Source organism: Podarcis tiliguerta, assembly GCF_965153285.1.
Source record: "Podarcis tiliguerta genome assembly, chromosome: 4".
NCBI classification, from domain to species: domain Eukaryota; kingdom Metazoa; phylum Chordata; class Lepidosauria; order Squamata; family Lacertidae; genus Podarcis; species Podarcis tiliguerta.
The window spans coordinates 49848007-49871387 of record NC_139537.1 but is presented as its reverse complement, the minus strand read 5'-3'; the positions used below and the strand labels follow the sequence as shown (position 1 = coordinate 49871387).

General features: G+C 44.5%; 1 protein-coding gene and 1 long non-coding RNA gene across 7 annotated transcripts in view; both read left to right on the top strand.

Annotated features, from left to right (window-relative positions):
* Positions 1–70: 70 nt before the first annotated feature.
* On the top strand, positions 71–19500 carry LOC310676631. Of its 2 annotated transcripts, none has more exons than XR_014510650.1 (4): positions 71–327; positions 9603–9801; positions 15160–15396; positions 18906–19500. It is a non-coding gene; the product is annotated as an uncharacterized lncRNA (long non-coding RNA). The 2 variants fall into 2 exon arrangements; XR_014510651.1 differs by having other exon boundaries at positions 71–389.
* Positions 19501–20631: 1131 nt separating this feature from the next.
* TIAM1 (TIAM Rac1 associated GEF 1) overlaps positions 20632–23381 on the top strand; it is a 186737-nt gene continuing 183987 nt past the window's right edge. For 2 of the 5 annotated variants that reach the window (XM_083438582.1, XM_083438587.1), the window contains exon 1: positions 20634–20836. The gene's annotated coding sequence lies outside the window, so the exon portion shown is untranslated. Of the gene's footprint in view, positions 20837–22055; positions 22165–23381 lie in introns of those variants that run through there. The other 3 variants (XM_083438591.1, XM_083438590.1, XM_083438584.1) reach the window with 3 other exon arrangements.

Genomic DNA, 23381 nt, shown 5'->3' with positions numbered 1-23381 from the left:
GGCCGACGCTCTCCCGCCTTCTCCAACCAGAAGGGGAGAGAAAAACCTCGGCCCCTTTATCCGAGCCAATGGCAGCTCGAGCGCCTTTTCTTAGTCAGAGCCTCGGCAGTGCGAGGGGGCCTTGGCAGGCCTCCCGCCCGGAGACGTCTCCTATCGCCCGCCCTGTGCGTGGCGGGCGGGGAAAGAGACTCCTTGTCCTACCCCCTTGGCAGTATTTCCCTTGGAGACAAGTAGAAGCGATGCTCACGAGTGACAGCCGAAGCGAATGTGCCGGACGAGGGAGGATCACGAGGTCGGGCTGCTCCCTTTTTCGCCTCAGGCATTCAGGTGACTGGTGCTCAGAGACCAGGGAGCAAGTCAAGGCCTGTTTCGGAGCTTGACCTATTTTGGTAATGTCGACTTAGCAAATGACTCCGTTTCCGAAAGTGGGGGGCTGATGGTCCTTAGCGTATCACTTTGATAACCTGAACTTCACTGGCTTGTCCCTTTTCACTGAACAAGCATCTCCATCCCAATACACACACACACACACGTGTATATGTATATGTATTTATATTTATATATGTAGGTGCCAACAAAGGTCCGTATAGTAAAAGCTATGAGAGCTGGACCATAAAGAAGGCTGATCGCCGAAGAATTGACGCTTTTGAATTATGGTGCTGGAGGAGACTCTTGAGAGTCCCATGGACTGCAAGAAGATCAAACGCATCCATTCTGAAGGAAATCAGCCCTGAGTGCTCACTGGAAGGACAGATCGTGAAGCTGAGGCTCCAATACTTTGGCCACCTCATGAGAAGGGAAGACTCACTGGAAAAGACCCTGATGTTGGGAAAGATGGAGGGCACAAGGAGAAGGGGATGACAGAGGGCGAGATGGTTAGACAGTGTTCTCGAAGCTACAAACATGAATCTGACCAAACTGTGGGAGGCAGTGGAAGACAGAAATGCCTGGCGTGCTCTGGTCCATGGGGTCATGAAGAGTCGGACACGACTGAACGACTAAACAAAAACAACAACATGTAGGTGCTATATTATTTCAGTGCCACCTCTACTACTTATTTCACTAGCGATGTTTGGTGAACCAAATCAGATTTTACCATTCTAATCTCATCTGACAGCTTCAAATACAGCCATACCTCGGGTTAAAGTAGCTTCAGGTTAAATCTTTTCAGGTTGCGACCCGGAAGTAACGGAACGGGTTACTTCCAGGTTTCGTCACGCGTGCGCAGACACTCAAAATGATGTCAAGCACATGTGCAGAAGCGGCGAATTGCGACCCGCGCGTGCACAGACGCGGGTTGCGTTCTTCGCAGGATGTGAACGGGGCTCCGGAACGGATCCCGTTCGCATCCAGAGGTACCACTGTATTATAAGAAAAAGGAAAAATCATTTTGCAGGCGCCATAGCTCAGCGCTAAAGAAGGTCCCAGGTTCAACCCTCCACATGTCCTCAGCAGGCTGGAAATATTCCATCTAAAAGCCTGGTCAGCATAGACAGTACTACTATACATAAACTTAATGGTCTGATTTTGTAAAAGGCTGTTTCCTATTTTCTGGGGATAAATAGCCAGAATGTACAGGCTGATCTGTGATGGCTACATATGCATGTACTCATTAGTCGTATATGAGCTGGGAAGGCTTAATTAGTTGTGTTTTGTGGCATGTGCTAGAATAGGGGAAGGGATGTAGCTCAGTGGTCAAGCATTTGCTTTGCAAACAGAAGGCCCGGGTCCAATCACCAGGTAGGACTAGGAATGCCCCCTACGTGGAACATGGAGAGCTGCTGCCAGTTAGTGTACATGGACCGCCAGTCTGACTTGATATAAGGAAGCTTCCTTTGTTCCTAATGTATGTGTGGTTTGCACATGAATTTGTATATGAATTTCAAAACTTACAAAGCAACCGTGCAGGATAATGATTTGACCAAGTGGCTCAGAGGAGACTGAAGTCAGGGTCTCCTGCATACACATAATGCCATTTGCTGATACAAAGGATGTTTCATGATGAGGAGATAATCATTATGTGCAACCAGTGTTTTTTCCCTAGAAAAATAGGTGCTGGTACTCACCATGAAGTTGTTACAGTAAGTGCCACACTTTTTAACTGAAAAGAGAGGTGCCAGTACTGCATACCCCTGAGTGCCCCCTGAAAAACACACACCATGTGCAACACATAGCTACCCACTTACCCATCAACTTTATGGTTTCTCAAGGTGCTGGCTTCCATGAGAGACACAGTTGCAGCAATTGTTGTAGGTTGTAGGTTGAGAACATTGGAGCAAACGTGTGCTGTGCCCATACCTTAGGCACTAGTTTTATTGGCAACATAATGTATTCAGCTGATTGTACTAGTATTCACTGAGAGAAACATTTCTCAACAGTACTGTCATCTCATTGTTCCTGGGTGAGGGCCAATTTATGCAACCAGTTTTGCATGTTAAGGAAAGAGAATAAGCCATGCACAATTCAGCATATGGCAATAAGGTTATGTGACTGCTTCTCTACATACTGCACCACAAACCTAGCTCACAACTCAGCCAAACATTATTTATTTATTTAGACCATTTCGGTGCCAGTTGATATACAGAAGTATCACTAAGTGGTTTATAGAAAACTAAAGCAACAAAAATGCTATAACAATACAGTTCAATACACAGTAAGCTCTCAACATATGTGGAGGCTATGCTCTGGAGATCATGCCTAAAGACAAAATCACATGTAGTCAAAACACACTGGGTGCTGTGGCAGGTGGGATTGCCAAAGGATTTTCTTTTTTCCCAAATGCCCACCCACTTTTTTTTTCTTGCCAAGTGCATAAACCTGAATGCACATAAGTTAAATGTGCATCAGTTGCAGGCTTACTGTAGACAAATCTTAATATAAATGACTAAAAAATAGAGATGCACCCTCCCCTCTTATCCTCCTGACCCTCGCCCAGGGCACCACTCATCCATGCTCTCACATCAAAGAAAGTGCTTCTTCACATAGCACTTAACGGTGGCTTATGGAACTTGCTCCGACAGAACACAGTGCTAGCCATGGACATGGTTGGCATTAAAAGAGAATTGGGCAAATTAATGGAGGACAAGACTACTGATGGTCAGAGGCAGCAATGCTTCTAAATACCAGTTGCTGGAAGCCACAGGAGCTTGCGTCCTGCTTGGAGGCTTCCCACAGCATCTGGCTGGTCACCATGAGAACAGGACGCTGGACTGGATGGGCCATTCCTATGTTCTTATGCCTCTTATCCAAGGTGCCAACAATTTTTAAATGTCTCACAAATAGAAGGGTTGCTGCTGACATCACACTACTCTTTCTAGGCTTGCTTTTTATGGGCAGGCACCAAGGTGGATGGAGCGTCCTCTGGCTGCCCACAGCAGTGTCCCATTTAGCAACCAGCTTCACTTTCCACACCCAGTTTCAGATGCAGCAGGTTTGGTGAGTTTCTCAAGAGTCCTAAGGATGGCAAGTAGGACACTCCTCTACACATAGGTCTCTGCACACCTATACACCAGTTGTTTTTTAAACCAACATATCCCTCAGCTGATTTCCCACGTGCAACTAAAAAATAAAAATCACAAAGCTATTTTGAAACTTTATAGTGACAAAACTGTTTTGCTAGATGCTGAATTCATGTAACCCTAACTTGGTTAGAAATTATTCCTGACTCAGTATTTCTGAATTTATTATATGTTATCTCATTGCGTGGCGAGTTCCCGCCCCCCACCAGGATAAATAAAGACACGAGACACCATGATATAAGGTTAAATGGGCGAATTAGGCCACAACTTTATTGAATTCAGGAATGAGAGGCATTGGCATTGGTCCTACCGACTATCCGGCTCCAGCCCATTTGCTGGAGACACGGAGAAGGGTTAACACCTTAGTGGGGGAGTCACCCGCCGAGGCACGTCAGCTAGGAGCTCCCCCGGTCACCGCTCTGGGGCGTGCCTTTGGCCCACAGCTCCATAGGCTTCGGACAGGGCCACGCCCCCCGGAATCCTTTAACGGACCACCCTTCGTTCACTGGGGGGAGGTGATGGCGTTCCTCCCCCCCCCACACGCATCCTCTGAACCCCTTCTTACCAATGCCTACCGCCAATGCCGAGAAGTTGTGACGAGTTGCTACGAGGTAGGCGAAAAACCAAAAGGCTGGAAATCGCCAATTGGGAAAAATTCCTACCATACCATGCTGAATTCATGTAACCCTAACTTGGTTAGAAATTATTCCTGACTCAGTATTTCTGAATTTATTATATGTTATCTCATTCTCAAAGAAGCTCAGTAGTGTGGTGGATTTCTTCAATAACCACACCATTGTGATGTTTAAGGCAACTTTACTTAGTCATAACAGCAGCTGCTGGGAACCCACAAAAGTGGAGTTTACAAGCCTTCACAGGGGTGTACCGAGGGTCAAGGAGAGAACTGCGCCTCCAGCTCCACTGGCGTTGAGGAGGAGGGGGCAGCCACTGCAGGGCCTGTGGGGGGGGGGTGAGCAGGCAGGGTGGTGCCACTGCAGGTGGCAGCACTACAGCAGGTGAGGTAGAGGAGTGACAAATTTTACTAAAATAGAAGGGGACAGAGGAGGAGAAGAAAGAGGGGGATAAATAAAAAGAAGGAAATAAAGAGTGGGGTGTGGGGGAGAAGAGAAGGGGATAGAGGAATGAATGAGAAAGGAAAATCCAGCAACGAAAAGATGTGTGCAAAAACAAAAAGCAAAGAAACAGAAGAAGGGTATCTGGAAAAGGGAGCAGGGGTAGAAGCTTTCATGGACCAGAGGAACCATTTGATGCTCCTTTATTTTTATCTAGAAGTGAATCTTTCTGTTGAATGTGCCAGTGGTGCAGCTAAGTGATTTTAGAACCTGGACTTAATGGTCTTAATGCCCTCACCACCACCACCATAGCTGTGTGTATTGTTTCAAATGAAGTGAAGCACAGAATTAACCTCTCCTTTCCTCTCCTCTCCTCCCCTCCCCCACTACTGCCTCATGATTCCATGCTTTATAACTTATTCTACATTCCTGATATGTCACAGCAAACAAACATTTGCCAAACCAGAAAAAAAATGGGGAAAGAGATACTCTAAGGCTCCTTGCCAAGGGTGTAATGGGCACAAAGGAGCCTAGGTATGCATCTGAAATTATACAGATCTTATATAGCGGCATTCTCTTGCCTTAGCTTTGCACATGCGTAGAAATTAAGTACCATTCTCATTATCAGAGCTTTATGCTTAAATCAGCTACATATACAGGGTGCCTGCTCTCTATGAAACTAGCTGAAGTCTGAGTTTTTCCTGCAGAAACATTCTTGACACATTCGTAATACACTCGATGAGTAAGCAGATTATCCTATCAATATCTGTTCACACACTCTTTTATATCTCTTCCCATATAGGCTATCTATCAAAACATATAATGTGCTAATGCTTGACACCACATACTGTATACAAGAGCCTTAATCAATTAGGAAAAGCTGTCATTCCCTAACCCTGTATGGAAAATAAGTGGCACAGCTGGGTAATTTTAATTTCTGGACTTGATGGTCTTACTTGTGGTGGGTTGGGGACACACTGTAGACTAGGGTCTTTTTGAATGGCTGATGAAAGTGAACAACTAGATTTGTTGTGAAATAAAATAAGCAGAAAGAAAAGCCTTATCCTGAGCCAATAACCTTTAGTCCCCTATACATTTATGACCTAATATCCTCCAGGCAAGCAAAGCCATAAAACAGGTAAAAATGTACAGTACATTGTCCTAGACACAGATTGTTTCTCAACAAATGCTTTCTTTTGGAGGTGGGGGTTGAGAAGTGGAAACCCACGTATGGAAGGTACCAATCACTGATGGCAAGAAATCATTCCACAAGTATGCATCAAGAAAGAGTTCACAGTGCATCCTCCAATTCATCTTACACCACAGCTCACTGGTTTAGGCAGGAAGTATCTATGCTAGAGGCAACAAGCTCCAGGACTCCTTCCTTGGACTTGGATCCCCTGACTGGCAGAAAAGCCCTTTTTTTCCTTGGTTGAACAGGGTCTGAAGGAATGTTGTTCCAGTCATAAGTAATCCACGACCCCGCAGGAAGGAGGCATGCAAGCTTACAGGAAGTAAGACTGAGATACCTCATACAGTGGTACCTCAGGTTTCAGAACTTAATTCGTTCTGGAGGTCTGTTCTTAACCTGAAACTGTTCTTAACCTGAAGCACCACTTTAGCTAATGGGGCCTCCTGCTGCTGCTGCGCCGCCACCGCACGATTTCTGTTCTCATCCTGAAGCAAAGTTCTTAACCTGAGGTACTATTTCTGGGTTAGTTGAGTCTGTAACCTGAAGCGTATGTAACCCGAGGTACCACTGTAGTTCTGTGAAGGACACAAAGAAAAATGGCAGGCAGGGAATGAATCCCACCAGCAACATATAGGAAGTCAAGCCCTGCATGGGGCAAAAGTAACCATTTCAGAAAGAGTTGGTGAGATGAAGAATAAAACCCAGTCCTCTTGTTCAACAGAGCAATACACTTGACTGCATGGTCATGGAGATAGACAGAAAAGCACATGATGGGGCTTTTACAGTCTCCCAGTGGTCCTATCCAGGATATGCCTTCTTTCCTCCCCCAGTGCCATGTATGGGATCATCATAACATAAGCATATGAACAGCCTGCTGGATCAGGCAAATCACCCATCACTCCAGCATCCTGCTGTCACCATGGCCAACCAGGTGCCAAAGGGAAGCCTGTAAGAAGGACCTGATTGTAGCAGCACTCTCTCAACTTCTGAATTGTAAAACAAGCAAATGTTCTTATTGACTAGCCTCAATGATGTTGTTTTGAAAACCAGAACTAAAAATAGAAAAGTAGGGTTGCCAAACTCTTATGTTGCACCAGGGCTCTTGTGCCTGTGAAAACTATGTGGTAGCAGAGGAATAGTGCCTGCACTCTGCATCCTGGCATTCTCATGCTAGGATACTTATGTGTTTGTTAAACAGTTCGCAAAGTTACAGGAGTCTACAGCATTAAGGTGGCATTACCACAAAGGAAGTGCTGGAGTCACACTGGCCATTGCTGTTGTTAGTCTAGTTGTCAGTCTACTGTCTTCTGAATTGCACTGGGAGTGGAAAACATCCTTGCTCTTGTCCTTGTTGGAAGGCTGCCTGGGAAAAGATGAGACACTGGGGCAGTAAGGAGTAAAAGTTAGTAAACAACTTCAACAGGCTTAGGCTCTGTAGGCGACAGTGAGCAAGTAACTGAGATAATGCTGCCACCCAAGTGCTCTTCCCTTACCTCCCTACTTCTTGGGTGGTATTCCTCAATGCCAATATTCAGAGCTCTGTTTGTTAGTAATATATAGAGATAATACTTTCCAGTAACGTATGCTGACCTGCATTGGAACTCTTGTCTGTTCTTTCTGTTTGTGCTGCTCTGTGTGGTCATGCTCTTACCCAGCGCCACGGCAGAAAGGTACATGGCTGTTTGGTCAGCAGTAGCAATGGAAAGAATGACTGCTGTTTTCTCCTGTAACAATCCTGTCCTCATCCAGGCAACAGCACTGAAAGATGAAATCACACTCTAGTTCTGCAGTCCTGTGCAGAATCAATCAATCTCATTGAAATCAATGAGATTTCCCAGTAATTGCACAGGATTACAATGCAGGTGAGACTTTTATTCAGTTGGAAATAATTCATGAGGGAGAATTCCCTACTTGACAGCTATAAAATGGTCAAGTGGTTGATAACATCTCAACAAATGGTTGATAACATCTGAAACTGGTTTCTTTGTGATTAAGTGTACACAAAATGTGATGGTAGAATGAAAAAAATATAATGGCAATTCTTCACTCTCACTGTGTGTATGTGTTCTGCTTTCAGCTCAGTAGCTAATGGCAAGAAAACTTTTGAAGTAACTACTATGGAAGCAGAAATAGGGGAAGTATTTTACAAAAGGAGACCGAATGAAGGGCCAGCTCCAGGTATGGACAGAATTAGGGGTGTTCAACTCAATTTCCTTTCCAGAGAAGGAAGTTGGTCTTCATCAGGCTGATAGTGAGGCTGAACTTCCTGCAGGCTTGGGCAAAAAGGTTGATGAGTCTCTCTGTGGAGCTTCCTCAGAGTGTGCTGTCAAGGCTGCATCATCTGCAAACAGCATCTCTCAGATATGAACCCACAACACTCTTGTCTTGGCATGGAGATATGCCAGGTGAACAGATCCCTGTTGCTACTTGAATACAAGTATATGTCTTCTTGCAGGTTGTATGCTTGTAGTTCACAAGAGCCTCACGCTTTGCAGCAATAACAGGCTCTGTGTCCTTTATGCCAGCCTCAAACCAGTTGGGGCTCTGTGGTTCTCTTTTGCCAAAATAAGGCATAGCTATGTTGTAGGTTGCCTCTTTGATGTGGTTTCTTCAACCTATCTCTAGTGCTCAACAAGCAGTAGTGCTTATTCAACAGAATCAGAAAAGCATCCACAAAGTTCAGCTATGACTCTTGTGGCAATGTTAATTTGAGACCACACTTTCTGTTTTGTGCTATAGGTCCTCTTTGGCTGGAGGAGGATCTTGCTATCTGCCAAGGACTGATCTTTGTCACAGTGAGCACTGTGATAGCTCTGTGTAACACAAACACAGTTCAGTGCCGATCACCTGGTGACAATCAAGCCCAGCTGATGCCAGTGGCCTGACCTTGGCTGTCTCCAGGATACTCATCATTTTGCCTTGGTAGAGAAGAACATGCCACCCAACCACCTTAGGATCTCTTCTGGATTTGTTTAGGGTTTATTCCTTGGCCTTTTCTTCTCCCAAAAATGTCCTACAAGGCAACGGATGGAGTTCATTCCTCAGAGTTTATTCCCGAAACCTTTCTCGTGAATGAATATAGCAACAAGGCAGCAGAGGTTTAAGAAACCACCTTTTTGACGGTTGGACCCTCTCTTGGTCCTGTCCGCTCAGTCTGCTGGAGCCTGCCTTCACCGAGGGTTTAAGCCCCTTTGGCTATCCTTACCTGGTTTAGCTAGCTACTCAAAGACGTTTCCTGGGGTGTGGCCACTGTTGCATGCTGACAGCTTCTAGGAGCCACAGAAGAGAGCTGAATGCATTAGTGAAGGAAGGAAGGAAGGAGGGGGGAGTAGAGGGTGCACTGGGCACCAGGGGGTATTGCAGGCGGGCAGTGAGGGCTGTAGGGCATCATGGGGGCTGCTGGGTGTCACTAGAGCAGCAGGGGAGCTGCAGGGTGGCACGGGGATTTGCTGGGCACTGCAGAGCGGGTGGCGTCCCTCAAAATGTCAGTTTAGGAACTCTTGGTGATGTTTCCCAAAAAAGCTCAAAAACTTTTGCAGATCCCCTAAAGAAAGCTCAACAACTCTCTGCCAAAGTCCCCCCCCCCCCAGGTGCCAGCAGGGGTTGCTACAGTGGGAACTGAAAGTGGATGAACTACCCCAAAAGGAGCAAAATGTGTCCCCCCCACCATAGGTACTGCCGCTCCCCTAACATCCCATGCAGAATTGTATATTATACAGTGCTTTTTACCAGAAAAAGGTGTAGGAACTCTCACTTTTTTTTGATGAACAACAAATAAATTGTTGAGCTTATTTTAGGGGGGGAAATGCTTTTTTGCAGGGGAACGCTTCTTCGCCTGATTGCCCCACCGCCAGCATCACTGCGACTGCATTACAATGTCGCCTCAGAAACAAAGCCATGAGCGGCATGCAGTCTGAAGCCTCCAACACGCAGCTCTGGGCACCTTGCCACTGTACAGCTGCTGTATGCTACAAAGAGGTGTCGCAACACATCAAAGAGGTGACTGAACTCAGTTTGGGTGAGTCCCGGCTGGAAAAAAGTCCTGCTATTATAGTAGAATAACTGAATGAAAGAGATCTGGGACAGAAAATTCAGCCAAAGGCTATTGAGAAGCTGGTAGTTGCATGAATACAAACTGTATTTCCTGTATGAAGCAACGTGCCTACTAGTCATAAGCATCACAAATAAATTCCCGCTGAAAATCATGAAATGACCATGACAGAGGCATAATCCAGCCCTTGTCTGTATCTCAACATGCATTGATGGCAAAAGTCACAGGGTGAAAACTGCAAAATTATGAAAGAAAGCATGAAAGATCTAGCAGAGTATATTTTGTGATTCAGTTCCTGCCTCAAGCTCTTAGAACAGGTTTCACCAACATGGCACCCGTGGGCACCAGTGTCCCCACCAGTACCTCCTATGCCACCTACAAAAGGTTTCTGTAAATATCCCCCCCCCCCCGCCAAATCTACAGTGGATGAGATACTGTTTGCTTTTGCTGCCTAGGGCTGCAACTTAGTGCACATTTAACTTGTGCACATTCAACTTTACACACATTGCAAAAAATAAAAGGTGTGGGTGTTCCAGGAAAAATGAATTTGGCAGTCCCACCCACCATTGAACCCAATGGGTTTTGACCATATGTAATTTTGGCTTTAGGTGCGATCCCCAGAATGTAACCCTGACGTAATTTGTGGACTTACTGTACTCATTTACTAGGAAGCAAGTGAGCATAGGATTTCAGTCTTTCAGTGCCTGTTTACTCAGAAATAAGTCTCATTGTGTTTAATGAGGCTTACTATCTAGCAAAGTGTAGTTAGGATCAGTCCTTTTTTTCTAGAAAAATAGGTGCCGGTACTCACCATGAAGTTGTTACAGTAGTGCTCCACTTTTTAACAACAACAAAAAAGGGGTGGAAGCACTGCGTACCCCTTGGGGGGAAAGCAGTGGTTAGGATTACAAACTTCATCTGCCTAACATGCCCTGCACAAGCCCAGACTGTTAGGATCAAACAGCATGATTTTTTGCCTCCTTGTTGTTTTGCTCTACATCCAGTGTGAAGATGATTTCTGGAGAATTCAAAAGCTTGCGGGTACTTTGTGAAATTTAGGTGGTCCCAATAGAGATTATCCCCCTACTGTGGCTTTTTGAGCGCCCTGCCCCCCATTAGACCAACATCCCTACCTTACGATTTTAGTATGTTACTCAGTTATCTTTTCAAGTCAGCTGACACCTCTCTACTTTGCCGTAAGTACAAAGTCCATCACAGGCGAAACATAGACAAGAACAAAGTAGAGATTTTCATGGAGAGATATTTGACAGCTACCAAGCCATGGGCACTGTTTTCTGGATTCAGTCCACACTACTTATTTTGATAATTTGCTTGGACAGGAGGAATATCTGATTTCCTTGAAATCTACATTAGCCTCCACTTCCCCTCCAGAAACCTTAGAGGAAAGCATACTTTCTCCTGCTAACTATTGCAGAAATTTCCAGAATTGATGCTCCTCACTCCCAAGTTCCAAACATAACAAATATAGAGAGAAAGACTGTGGAATTACGTAGTTTCCTTGTGCAACAATGCAGGGCTATAGACTGCAAAGTGAGAGGGAAGACAAGCCAGCCAGCCAAGACAAGTCCTCCTCCTCCTCCTTTACTACACTGCTGCCATCAAGTGGCTATCTCTTATTTTTCTCTGGCTGCTTCCATTAAAACAGTGCTTTAGCCTTCTAGACCAGTGTTTCTCAATCTATGGGCCAGGAAAGAACAGTGGGAGTCAGCCGTAGTCCCTCTTTGCTTGCATGCCCATCTTCTTACAGCTTCAGCAACAGCTGCCCCCATGCACAGTGCATAGGCATGTGTGCAAGCACTAGGAGTTGGAAAAAAAGAGTGAGACTGCAGCACTGGAAGTTGGAAAAGAAAGACAAGGAAAGGAAAGATGGATGGACAGTGTGGCTGACCAAATGTGAGGGAAGGAAAAAAACAGAAAAGAGGAAGAGGTAAGTGATGATCAAACTAACATGCCTTGCAGCAACACTTTCATGACTGTTCGCCAAATGTGGACAGGTCTCCCAATTAAGACCCTGCATTCTGTGATACCTGTTGCTTTTACTTTACCTTTAAAGGTAAAGATAAAGGGACCCCTGACCATTAGGTCCAGTCGTGGACAACTCTGGAGTTGCGGCGCTCGTCTCGGTTTACTGGCCGAGGGAGCAGGCGTACAGCTTCTGGCTCATGTGGCCAGCATGACAAAGCTGCTTCTGGTGAACCAGAGCAGCACATGGAAACGCCATTTACCTTCCCGCCGGAGCAGTACCTACAGTATTTACTGTATCTACTTGCACTTTGACGTGCTTTGAAACTGCTAGGTTGGCAGGAGCAGGGACCAAGCAACGGGAGCTCACCCCGTCTCAGGGATTTGAACTGCCAACCTTCTGATTGGCAAGCCCTAGGCTCTGTGGTTTAATCCACAGCGCCACCAGCACCCCATACTTTAGCCCTTGGCTATTTCCTCTTCAACAATGAAGTCCAGTTACTTTGCCTAGGCTCCAAGGATTTTTATTATTATGCCTCTGTTCCACTCCCTCTTGTCTGCCTCAATATGTGGTTTGTTTTGGTTTTTTAAAAATCTTTAATAACATTTTATTTGTATTCTTTTAAATATACAAAGATATTTTTTGATGGTTATGATCCCATTTATACAGGTAGAGTGAAAAGCCACCAATCAGACTGCTAAGGATAGGGTAAAATGTCTTCTGCCATTGGTCTGTCTAGCTCATTATTGTCTCCACTGATTGGCAGTGGTCCTCCAGGGTTTCAGCCAGACTTTTTTCCAGTCTTACCTGGAGATGCCAGGAACTGAACCCAAGACCTACTGCATGAAATTACATGCTCTGTCATACAGCTATGCCCTTCCTTGTTAGTAGATGAATGGTCTCCAATCCAATTTGACCAAAACCAACCTTCATACCTCCCTTCAGAATACTGGATATCAATACATTTGAAATTAAATACCTTACTTGGATATAAGACCTGTTGAATTCAGTGGAACTGCCCTTTGAATAAATATCAGTAAGACTGGCATGATGTACCTAACTCTTTACTTTCAACTGCAAATTGATTACCGGTAATTTCAGTAAGCATGCATCTTAGAAAGACTAACAACAATTATTATGGCATGAGTATTCATGGACTTCCCATTTCATCTGTCCACAAAAGCTTGTTCCACAATCATTGTTAGTCTTTTGCTGTAAAGTGGTAATCTCACTGAAATTCATCTACTTTACATTAGTACTGAAAAATGTGCAATAGCCATTACCAAGAAAGAAAATGAAACCTAGGAAATCCCAGCAGGTGGCACTCTTTGCCTCTCTAAGTGCCAAATTCTGTTTTTCAATCTTTGCAGTACGTGCCTTTAAGTCATTGCCCTACAAATATACCACCCATCCCACTGGATTGTATCTGCGATGCAAAAAAAAAAGTATAATAAATTCCAAACAAACAAGAGCAATCTCAGTGTTTGAGATTGGAGAATAAATGTAAATATATTTATCAGTACATTTCAGACCACCTCCAACATGGTTCATGGAAGAACAGGCCCATTCAAACATTACAGTCACCAGGTGAAAGCTCCCAAAGGTGCCTGGGTGGTGTGCTTGAAAGGCAGAAGAGCAGCACAGACTCTAGGATGGAAATACGTTCTCCTATTTGCCAGAATTTGGAGAGAGTAGAAGGTAATACAGGAAGTATCCAGGGATGTGATCAGTGCCAGTCTAAGTATCCCAGGCCACAGATGCACGCATACACAGGGGCAAGGATCCAAAGATTTACATGCATGGGTGTGCCTTCCATGAATGAGATAACTCATTTCTGTTCATGGAAGGAACTGAGATCCAGTAGACTCCTCACTCTCCATGAGGATATTTTTGCAGGCTCCTGCTGTTGCTCCAGGGGCTTACCAGCATTTCAGAGGTAAGGAGGAAATGACAAAAATCGCCTACCGCCTTCCTCAAGTGCAGGTCAGGATCAAACATAGTGCATTCTACACACACATTGGGGTTGCTCAGATTCTACTTCTCATTGTGGCCCCTGATTTTCTTCTTAAAGGTGACAGGGGACCCTCTAGAGTGGTATTCAAGTTGGCACAAAGGGCTGTGGCTGCCTACCCCTTCATGTGCGGATGTGACTTGGCACATGTGAAGTGGCCTGATTAGATCTTGGTCATAGTTGTCCCTTCATCACCACCCTGGTTCTGAATTCTACCGGCTTGGCAGCACTAAGAACTAAAACTTTTTTAAAAAACGAGAGAAATAAAAGTAGTGTAAAATTGTTGGAGTTCAGTGTTAAAAGCAAATGTGGCAAACACCAGTGGAAAAAGGTGGGTGTGCGTATCTTCTGTGCATTCAATGTATTTACTGGATTGTGGCTCATGTTGCTAAAGCAGTCTTCTAATAAACTACGCTGCAATCTGAATCTCCAACACTTCTGTATGAGCAGGGGCTTCCCCCTTGATGTTACAAGTCAGAAAAACCACAGAACCGATTGCTTAACAGTGAAACCACAGAGAAAGTGAAACAGCAGCCAAAACCAAGCTCCAACTTCAATCAAACACCAGTTATAGGTGAAGTAACAGTGACTTGGGTTTCCAAAGAAACTTGGTATCTTCCAGGGTTATTAAATGGAGTCAACGAGTTCCTGAATCAGTAATACATATATATTAAATTAGTCAAATGAAATGATTGCATATTTCACTCTTAGCTCTTCATTTCTTCACTGATAGAAATAACTAGTTATACTTGCAAATAATATTGCACCATTCTCCTTGATGAGCACATATAAGCCATCACAATTATAACTGCAGCCCAGTGAAGCATGAGGCTGTCTGCGTGTTTGCACTTTCATGATTTTCTTGTTCATCACAGCTGCCTCCTCCTACCTGCCCTCTGCCAGCTAAAACCCAAATCATTCTTTGAGCTCAAGGGTGGGGAGTGTGGTGGAGTGTGGTAGCTTAGCAGAAGGAGCAACTGAGTTGAAGGGATAACTGCCATGTACATTCACAAACTTTGCTCTAGATTTTTGTGTGTTTTTTTCTTTTTTTGCTTACACTATCTATTGAGAGGCAGGGCAGAAGGATGAAATAAATGAAGATTGATTAGTCTCACATACTTTATGTCTTTGGTTTGGGGGAAAAGACACCCTCTTAAAAAAAAACTTAACTTGTCACGAATCAAGGGTAACTTGTGAATAATGAAGAGACTGAAATGCACAAAAATATACAAATATATCATAGCACTCAGAAAGTATTATACAGTATAAGAGAATGTAAGTTGACAAACTGAATAATTTATCCCATGATTTAGTCAGTGCTTTTCCTTAGGCAACAGCACAAAGCGAGGTCAGGAAGAGTCAGCAGGCTGCCTGCCTGGGTGTGTGGAGTGGCTCTAGTCTAGAATCCAAAAGCACACCACAGCCTCCCATACAGTCTTGTTGGCTTGCCACGCGGGGCAGCAGAATAAGAGAAGATCTGAAGGCTCCTGGTTGATCCTCTAGCGCTGAGAATGTCTGACAGATTTATTAACTTTTATCCTTTCTTTGCTGGGCCTAGCATCAATGGGTGAGTAAATCTTTGTGATATATATATATATATATATATATATATATATATATATATGGCAGTTATATTACTCTAACTAGTTGATTTGTTCTGGAAAGCATCCTTCATGTATCAGTATCTAGATATTGTTAGACTACAACTCCCATCATCAATGGCCATGCTGGCTGGGGCTGATGGGAGACTGAGTCCAGACATATCTGCGGCAGGTGTGGGGGGCGCATACAGATTCCCCATCTTTGCTGTAAATATAGATTTAAAGGATGCATGGGGTAAAAGTACAGACCTTTACAATATAAAGATGTTTCACTTCCACAGTAAGAATACAATAACCAACATTTCACACACTTGTTCCAACTCTTCAGAGAAATATAGAAAGTGCTATGTGCCAATTACAGCTTTCCATTATCTGGATATTACTAGTTAGTAGCTATTCTGTATTGGTCATTGAGTGGATGAACACAACAAACAACTACAACAGCAAAATAAATATTATAAAGGACAGCTGCCCACCATTCCAGGATTAAAGGCTGCACTCTTTCTACAGGAAAGTCCTATTCAACAGAGTAGGACTCTTGAGTAAACATGCCTAGAATTGAGTTGCGTGTCATTACAAACTTTTTAAACAGACCAATCCATGCTGCTGTAATACTATTTATTACAGTTTTCTACATTCCTTTTCGTCTATTATCAAAACATCCTCTGGTCTAAACTACTGACTGTAATATAAAAGAGTCACACGCCTAACTTGTGTTGCCTCCATTATAAAACAGGGCCTTCCTTTCTTGCTTTGATAGGTTTAAACAGTGATAAGTCCATTTAGTACCAGTCACAAGATAAGGGCAGTTATCCTATTCCTGGCATACACAGTTGACTGAATGAAGGTGATGTAGCGAGTATGCTGTCACCTCTCCTGATGTCAGCTTCAATTTCCCTAGCATGAGGGATTTTACCCTGAGCCAGGGATGGCAAACCTGTCACTCCCCAGATGTTGTCAGATGGCACAGCCAATGCTCAGAGATGATACAAATTGTAATTCTACATCTGGAGGGCCACAACCTGTTCTAGGCCCAATAAAAGAGTGTGGTTTTTATTTTTGAGGACTAAGCTACAGCCTCCTTCTGCCAACCAAGGAAGTTCCCAATCCACTTGAATTTGAAGGGGAAAGCTTGGGTTTATCCTAAAGATTTACCCAACTTCCTTCCATCAAAGGCAAAATAGAGAAGAGGTCAGCATGTTCCTCTTTCTAATGTCCCATTGCTAATTAGGTAAATTACAAATATATCCTTGCCACTACAACTTTTAAAACAGATTTGCAAAATGCTTTTTTCATCTCTTCTCTGTCCTCATTATTTTGTGTTTGTATATAGTATTATATGCACATGCTTGCAGAGCACCATTGCTTCTAACTATATATCCTTCTCAGAACTCATTCACAATAATCATCTAACAGAAGAACCAGTATTAGAAGAATAGTCTTACTGGGTGAAAATCTAAAGGAAGCCAGGTTTTCAAGCTTGGTGATTTCTGAAAGTCAGATAATGTGGAGATTAGACATATGGACTGCAAAAGATTACCCATATTACTAAATGTATATGAGATTCTCAGCAAAGGCATCTACAGTCCGTAAACATAAATTGATGGCCAATCTCTCCTTCACCACCAAAAAAGGAACTACCTTCCCCTTTTTTAAAACCTTAGGCATCTCAATGTGGCAGTAAGTTCACGACTATGCCTCAAAGGTCCTGGGTCAGTGAGAGCTGGCCAAGTATTCAGTTATATCATGCATAAGAGCAAAGTAACTGCACCTTAGCTAGGTAACATGGCAGATTTAAATTGTAAAAAGCAGCCTAGACAGAATATATGTGTATGCTCTCTGTGGGTGACAGACAGGGTTTAGGCACAACAAACTAAATATACACATATTCCAATTGGAACGGACAGCTTTGCAGGCTCACAAAATGGAATTTGAACACTGTAAAATGCCAACAGCCATGTCAGTCACATCAGGATCATAATACTCCTCATGTCAGATTTCTTGGATTAGAATAAAAACCAATTTTGTTGTGCTGGTGGAGAAAGCAAGAATATTTTTGTGCCATAACTGTTATGGATATGTAGGTTTGTTACATATCATGATAGGATCAGTTTAAACATGTATTACTATCCATTTAATGAGCCAGTGTGGTGTAGTGGTTAAGAGCAGTAGATTAGTAATCTGGGGAACCGGGTTCGCGTCTCTGCTCCTCCACATGCAGCTGCTGGGTGACCTTGGGCTAGTCACACTACTTTGAAGTCTCTCAGCCCCACTCACCTCACAGAGTGTTTGTTGTGGGGGAGGAAGGGAAAGGAGAATGTTAGCCGCTTTGAGACTCCTTTGGGTAGTGATAAAGCGGGATATCAAATCCAAACTCTTCTTCTTCTTCTTCATTAACACCACACAGATAAGAATTTTCAGGAGAATATTGTTTAAATATTGGATGATTAGTTTTTATATTTTTTTGTTAATTGCTCCCAAAGATGAATAGAACGGCACAAGTAGGAGAAGCCATATTGTGGAATGTTATAGGGACGTGGGTGGTGTTGTGGATTAAACCACAGAGCCTAGGACTTGCCGATCAGAAGGTCAGTGGTTCTAATCCCTGCGATGGGAGCTTGATGGGGTGAGCTCCCGTTGTTCGGTCCCTGCTCCTGCCAACCTAGCAGTTCGAAAGCACGTCATAGTGCAAGTAGATAAATCAGTACCGCTCCGGTGGGAAGGTAAACGGCATTTCCGTGCGCTGCTCTGGTTCGCCAGAAGCAGCTTAGTAATGCTGGCCACATGACCCGGAAGCTGTATGCCGGCTCCCTCTGCCAATAAAGTGAGATGAGCGCCGCAACCCTAGAGTCAATCACGACTGGACCTAATGGTCAGGGGTCCCTTTACCTTTACCATATAATATTGTACATTGCAAAATGTAAGAATGTTACTTATCACCCATCATGTTCAGTGATTTAGAAATGAAAAACAGCAGAAGGAAGCAAATTTTGTCTCACAATATGATTTTAAGCACTCTTACATAGAAGGAAGTTCCATTGAAATCTATATACCTTACTGCTGCCTCCATATAGGAATCCATTTGTGTGCAGTGGTTCTTCACAAGGTCTGAATTTTCTCCACATTTTTGCAAATGTATAAATGGAAAAGAAGGGAAAGGCCTGCAAGGCTCAGAGAAAATTGTTACAACCATGCAACAATGTGCTGTACATAAATGTTTTATCACATAGGGACAGCTGCCACATGGAATAATTTAAAGTGGCCTCTATGATGCAGAACAAAGGAAATGTGTAACTACCCCCTGAAGGCCCTTTCTTCCCTCAAAAAACAGGTTGGGGGGGTTGCAATTTAGATTGCTGAAGTAGCAAGGGAAGATTATTTATTATAATAATTGATATCTCACCCTTCAGGATACAAAACCTTCCTAAGCAGCTTACAACTAATATTGATATACTTTATTTTTTTTGGAGAAAAGAAACAACAAGCCACATCAACATCTAGCAAGCCATAACGATCCTGGCCAGGTGGACGAGGAGGGGACATTCCAGGTGGAACAGGAATCTGCTCCTGCTGTCTTATTTGTGTGACGAAACAGGTCATCTGGAATCTTGTTGAAGTAGGTAGTGTGTTGGGGAGTGGCCGTTGCAGCAGAAAAGCACCATGCTCTCTCAAACCTGCTTTTCCATACAGGAATGGACCAGTTGGGTTAGGTTACCTATATTTGCACACAATGTGTAGTCTGATCCTTACATTCCGGGAACAATCAGCAACTCATCTTAGGAGACAGCACAGAAAACTTGATGAAATCCTGAAAAGATCTCCACTTAAAAGTCTTATTGGAAGAGAAGGGTCTTCAGGAGGCACCAAAAAGACAACAGGGATGTCACCTGTCTAATGTTTAATAAGGGGAGGGAATTCCAAAGGGTGGGTGCCACAACACTATAAAGTTAACAAAACAAAACAAAATTGAATATTACAGATGCATTGTATCATGTCAAATATTTTGGGTTTTGTGAAGAATATGCCTTGTTACACTAGTATTCAATAAACATTACTTAATTCCGTCTGAACACAAGTTTTTGCTTTCTTTATTTCACTCTTAAATAGTAAAGTACTTACAAAAATCTCCAGAGGCCCTGCTAAGTCTGTTACGGTAAAAGTGTATTGAGGCATGTTATTGAAGCTGCAGTGCTTTGTGCATACCAGAATGTAAGCATGCCTGGAACATGTTTCTTACGGTATAAGCTTTCATAGACTACAGTCTTCGAAGGTGCTAATATTTACTTACAAGAATGGCAACTTTGTATTTTCCTCAGTCCCCCTTCAAAGAAAAACAAGTCTCAAACTGGTTACAACGAGGAACCTAAAATGCTGTACATTGCAAGCGCATTATAAACTTTCCTGAATTGGCAAACACACACACAGTTGTGGGATATGGAAGAGCCAGTATAAAGGGAAATGAAAAAGAGAAGGGAGCAATTACTGGACTGGGGGGGGGGGGGAGTTACAGTGATCATTACCAAGACAGTATTTTCTACATGAAAAAAGTTCCCAGTAACTGCGCGGCTTATTGCTCTACCAGTTCAACGGGGCTAACGGTATCCCACCCAACCACCACTTAAAAAAGTAAAAAAAGAAGTGGTAGCATTCCTCCTATCCACGTGTTACAGACCAAACGTCTGTACCCCTGCCCAAATGGGTGGGATAAGCCACCCACCTTTCCCCCCCCCCCCCCGGTCAATAGCCAATCACGTAGCATTTTCCCTCGGCCCGCGTTAATTTAACCCAGGTCGTTCTCCTGATTGGCCAACTCCGTATCAGATTGGCAGCCCAACTGGGTTAGCGTCACTGGCCCTGAAGGAAAGAAAGAGCGCCGCTTTCGCAGGTAGCGCGCGCGCGAGAGAGAGAGGTGCGCGCGCGGCTTTGGAACGTAGCTGACGCGCTTCTCGCCCAGCGCCCCCTCAGCGACCGCTCCGGTGGTCGGAGGCGCCTATTCTCCTGCCACCTTCCCCCCCCCCGCCCCCGCTACACTTGGCTCCCCGCGTGCGCCTGCTATTGTCCACGCCTGCCGTGCTCCTAACTCCAAACGCCCCGCTGTTCGCCGCCGGCTCGGCTCATTGGGCCGCGTCGGTTAGATTGGCCGGCGGCGCAGCCAATGGAGCTCGGTTTCCAAGGAACCGGCAGGCCCCGCCCTCCGCAGCGCTTGCGGTAACAATATGGCAGCGGCCGCTATTGGCAGAATGGGCTCGTCTTGAGAGCGGCGGCGGCGGCACTGGCGACTCTGGCACTGCAGCGGGAAAGGAGCCATCGTGAGCGCCTGCCCTTCTCGAGCGCGCTGCTCCCTTGCTTCGCTTCCTCCGCCGCCGCTGTGGACTGCGGAGCTCGGCCGGGGCGCCCCGAGTGCTGGTAAGTAACGTCCCTGCTTGGCTTATGAGGCTGACGGAATGAATGGAGGGCTGGCTGGCTGCTGTGGAAGCGGGAGAAATGGAGATGCGGAGAGAGACGCCCCCTCCCTCCCTCCTTGTCCTTTCCCCGGCGGGGTCCCCGTCTCCTCTCGCCAGTGCCTCTCGCCGGTAGAAGCGAGGCTGGAGCCCTGCGCGGTGCGCATTTCGCAGGCACAATGAATGGACAGGCGGTCATCGGAATGGGGACTGCTTTGGTGCGAGGGAGGCCGGGAAGGGAGCGGGCGAGAGAGACGGCCCACCGGGCTAGTGCTTGTTCCTACGGGCAGTAGAAGCTCCTTTCCGCCCCCCGACTCTCTGCTACCCGAGGGGCCATCGCTCTGTTGTGCACATCAGCTTGGAGGGAGGGGGTGTCTCTCTGTCTGTCTGTCTCTCCGCTTGAGTGTAATCTTCTGCGCTCAGACCCGATGTTACATTCTCGCCGTCCAGGGATTAGGAAGCTGGATAAAGCTTTGGGATAACCTCTGGCTGCTGTGCCTCTGGCGCGATGCGGCCGGTGTGTGTGCAGCTGCGAGGAAAACATTCGCACAATGGCAAGGAGGAAAGAAAGGAAGATAATCGTTTGTTCTCCCAGAAAGGGTATAATGGCACAGATGGATCAGAGGGATTTTGGTACAGCCCCCCCCCCCAACACACACACACACACACACACAGAGTAATCCTTTCCCCAACCTCTCATTTGCATCTCAAAGGCTCTTGAGATCAAAGCCAACAAACTGTCCATAGGAGCTAGCCAGTGTAATGTGGAGTGTGCCTTTTAAACCTGTGGTGGAGTCACTGATGTGCTTGTGTGTTATGGTCCCCTCGTTTTGCGACATTGCCACACCGCTAGTACTGCTGCAAGCTGCTTGCGATGTCCTGTCCCATTGGAGAAGGGGGGAGGATTGCTTTTGTTTATAGACTGCATCCTTGGTCATATTTGGTGAATAGTGTTTAGATTCAAATACTCATAACTCAGGCAGGAGGCGGATTAAGGTGACATATTGCTAAGGAACCAATGCTTATGTAGTCAATTTCCAGAGATTTCTTCCCGGTCAATGATTGGACACATGTAAATATGGATGTAGTGAGTTTTGATGGTTTGATTGGACAACGCTGGATATCTGGGGTGCTCTGCATAATTCATCCTGCTTTCATGAGGATTTTTTAAAAGCACAAATACAGCCAGCACAAAGACCCCGAAACATGGATGGCTTAGAAAGTTCTCAGTTCTTTGGCTGTAATCCTTGTCAGGGAATAAGCCCCATTTAATTCAGAGGGAATTACTTCAGAGTAAGTGTGTATAGGATCGTGCTGCATGCTATGTAAAAACTTGTAAGCTGTTTGTTGTGACAACTGAATCCCATCAACATGGAAAATTAGTTTCACTTGAGTTTTTTTTTCTTTTTTCTTTTAAATTGCTCTCCAGCTTTCTTGTCAGATCAGTTACATTGTGTCAGTGAATGCATTTTAAATAGCTGTAGATGGATGCCATGGAAAGTAATAGGATTTGAAAATTAACATAACTTCTCCCTTTCTTGCTTGGAAAGAACACTTCTCCGTGGAAATACTCAGTGCTGCTAAGACATGCCAAATTACTTGACAAACTAAAAAACAAGTCAGAATTTAATGTCTGTCTTTAAGTGGGTATGTAGTTTAAGAAGGTAACGTAGTTCTGCTGTAATTTACATTTTGTAAGTCTGCTGCATGCTGTGTTCTGCATTGTGCACCCCCCCACAAGTGCAGCTTGCTTTGTTTAAGGAACGTATTAGTTGCAGATGATGCAATGCATATGTATAGTGTGTTTAGTAAATATGAATATATAAGAAGAAGCTTCAGGGGAAATATGTTGCAGCATTGTTATTGAAAATTAAAATGTACCAGCCTGTTCAGTGTATTGGGTTTCAGAAGTATGTGTACCGTATACATGTTCAGCGTGGTCCAGTCTTGCAAATTTTTACAGTACATAAGTAGATGCTTTGTGTATTTGTATCCTATAAATCTATCTTTGTAGAGTAGTGTAGCAGGCTAATCTTTTAGACCTCATTCCTTCAAACAGATGTAGGAATGGAATCCTAGTGTTTCTTTATCTGGTAGCTTCAGCTTGCTGCTATGATATACAAATGAATGAATGCAATGTTGTTTCCATACACAGAGTTCTCTGCTCCCCACCGACTTCTAATGTAAAGAGGCTCAAGGTAAGGAACAACATGGATGAGTGTGTTTTTGATTGGATACTAGAGGATTGTGTGCTCTTTTCAGACGGGGAAGCCGGAAGTTGAGACTGACTTTCTTCACTCTTGGTGATAAAGTGGAAACCAATCTTTTCTTGTGGTGCACCGGAGTCTGAAAACTCACTGGTGGTCCTTTATCAGTATGAATCAATGGGTGAAGAGATGGACTGCAGTGTTGGGGAGAGATATGGTTCATGTGTTCTATTGTTCACAATACCCTCTTTCTGTATTGTGTGTGCCTTTACTAAGAGTCAACAGGGAAGTGTTCCATTTCTC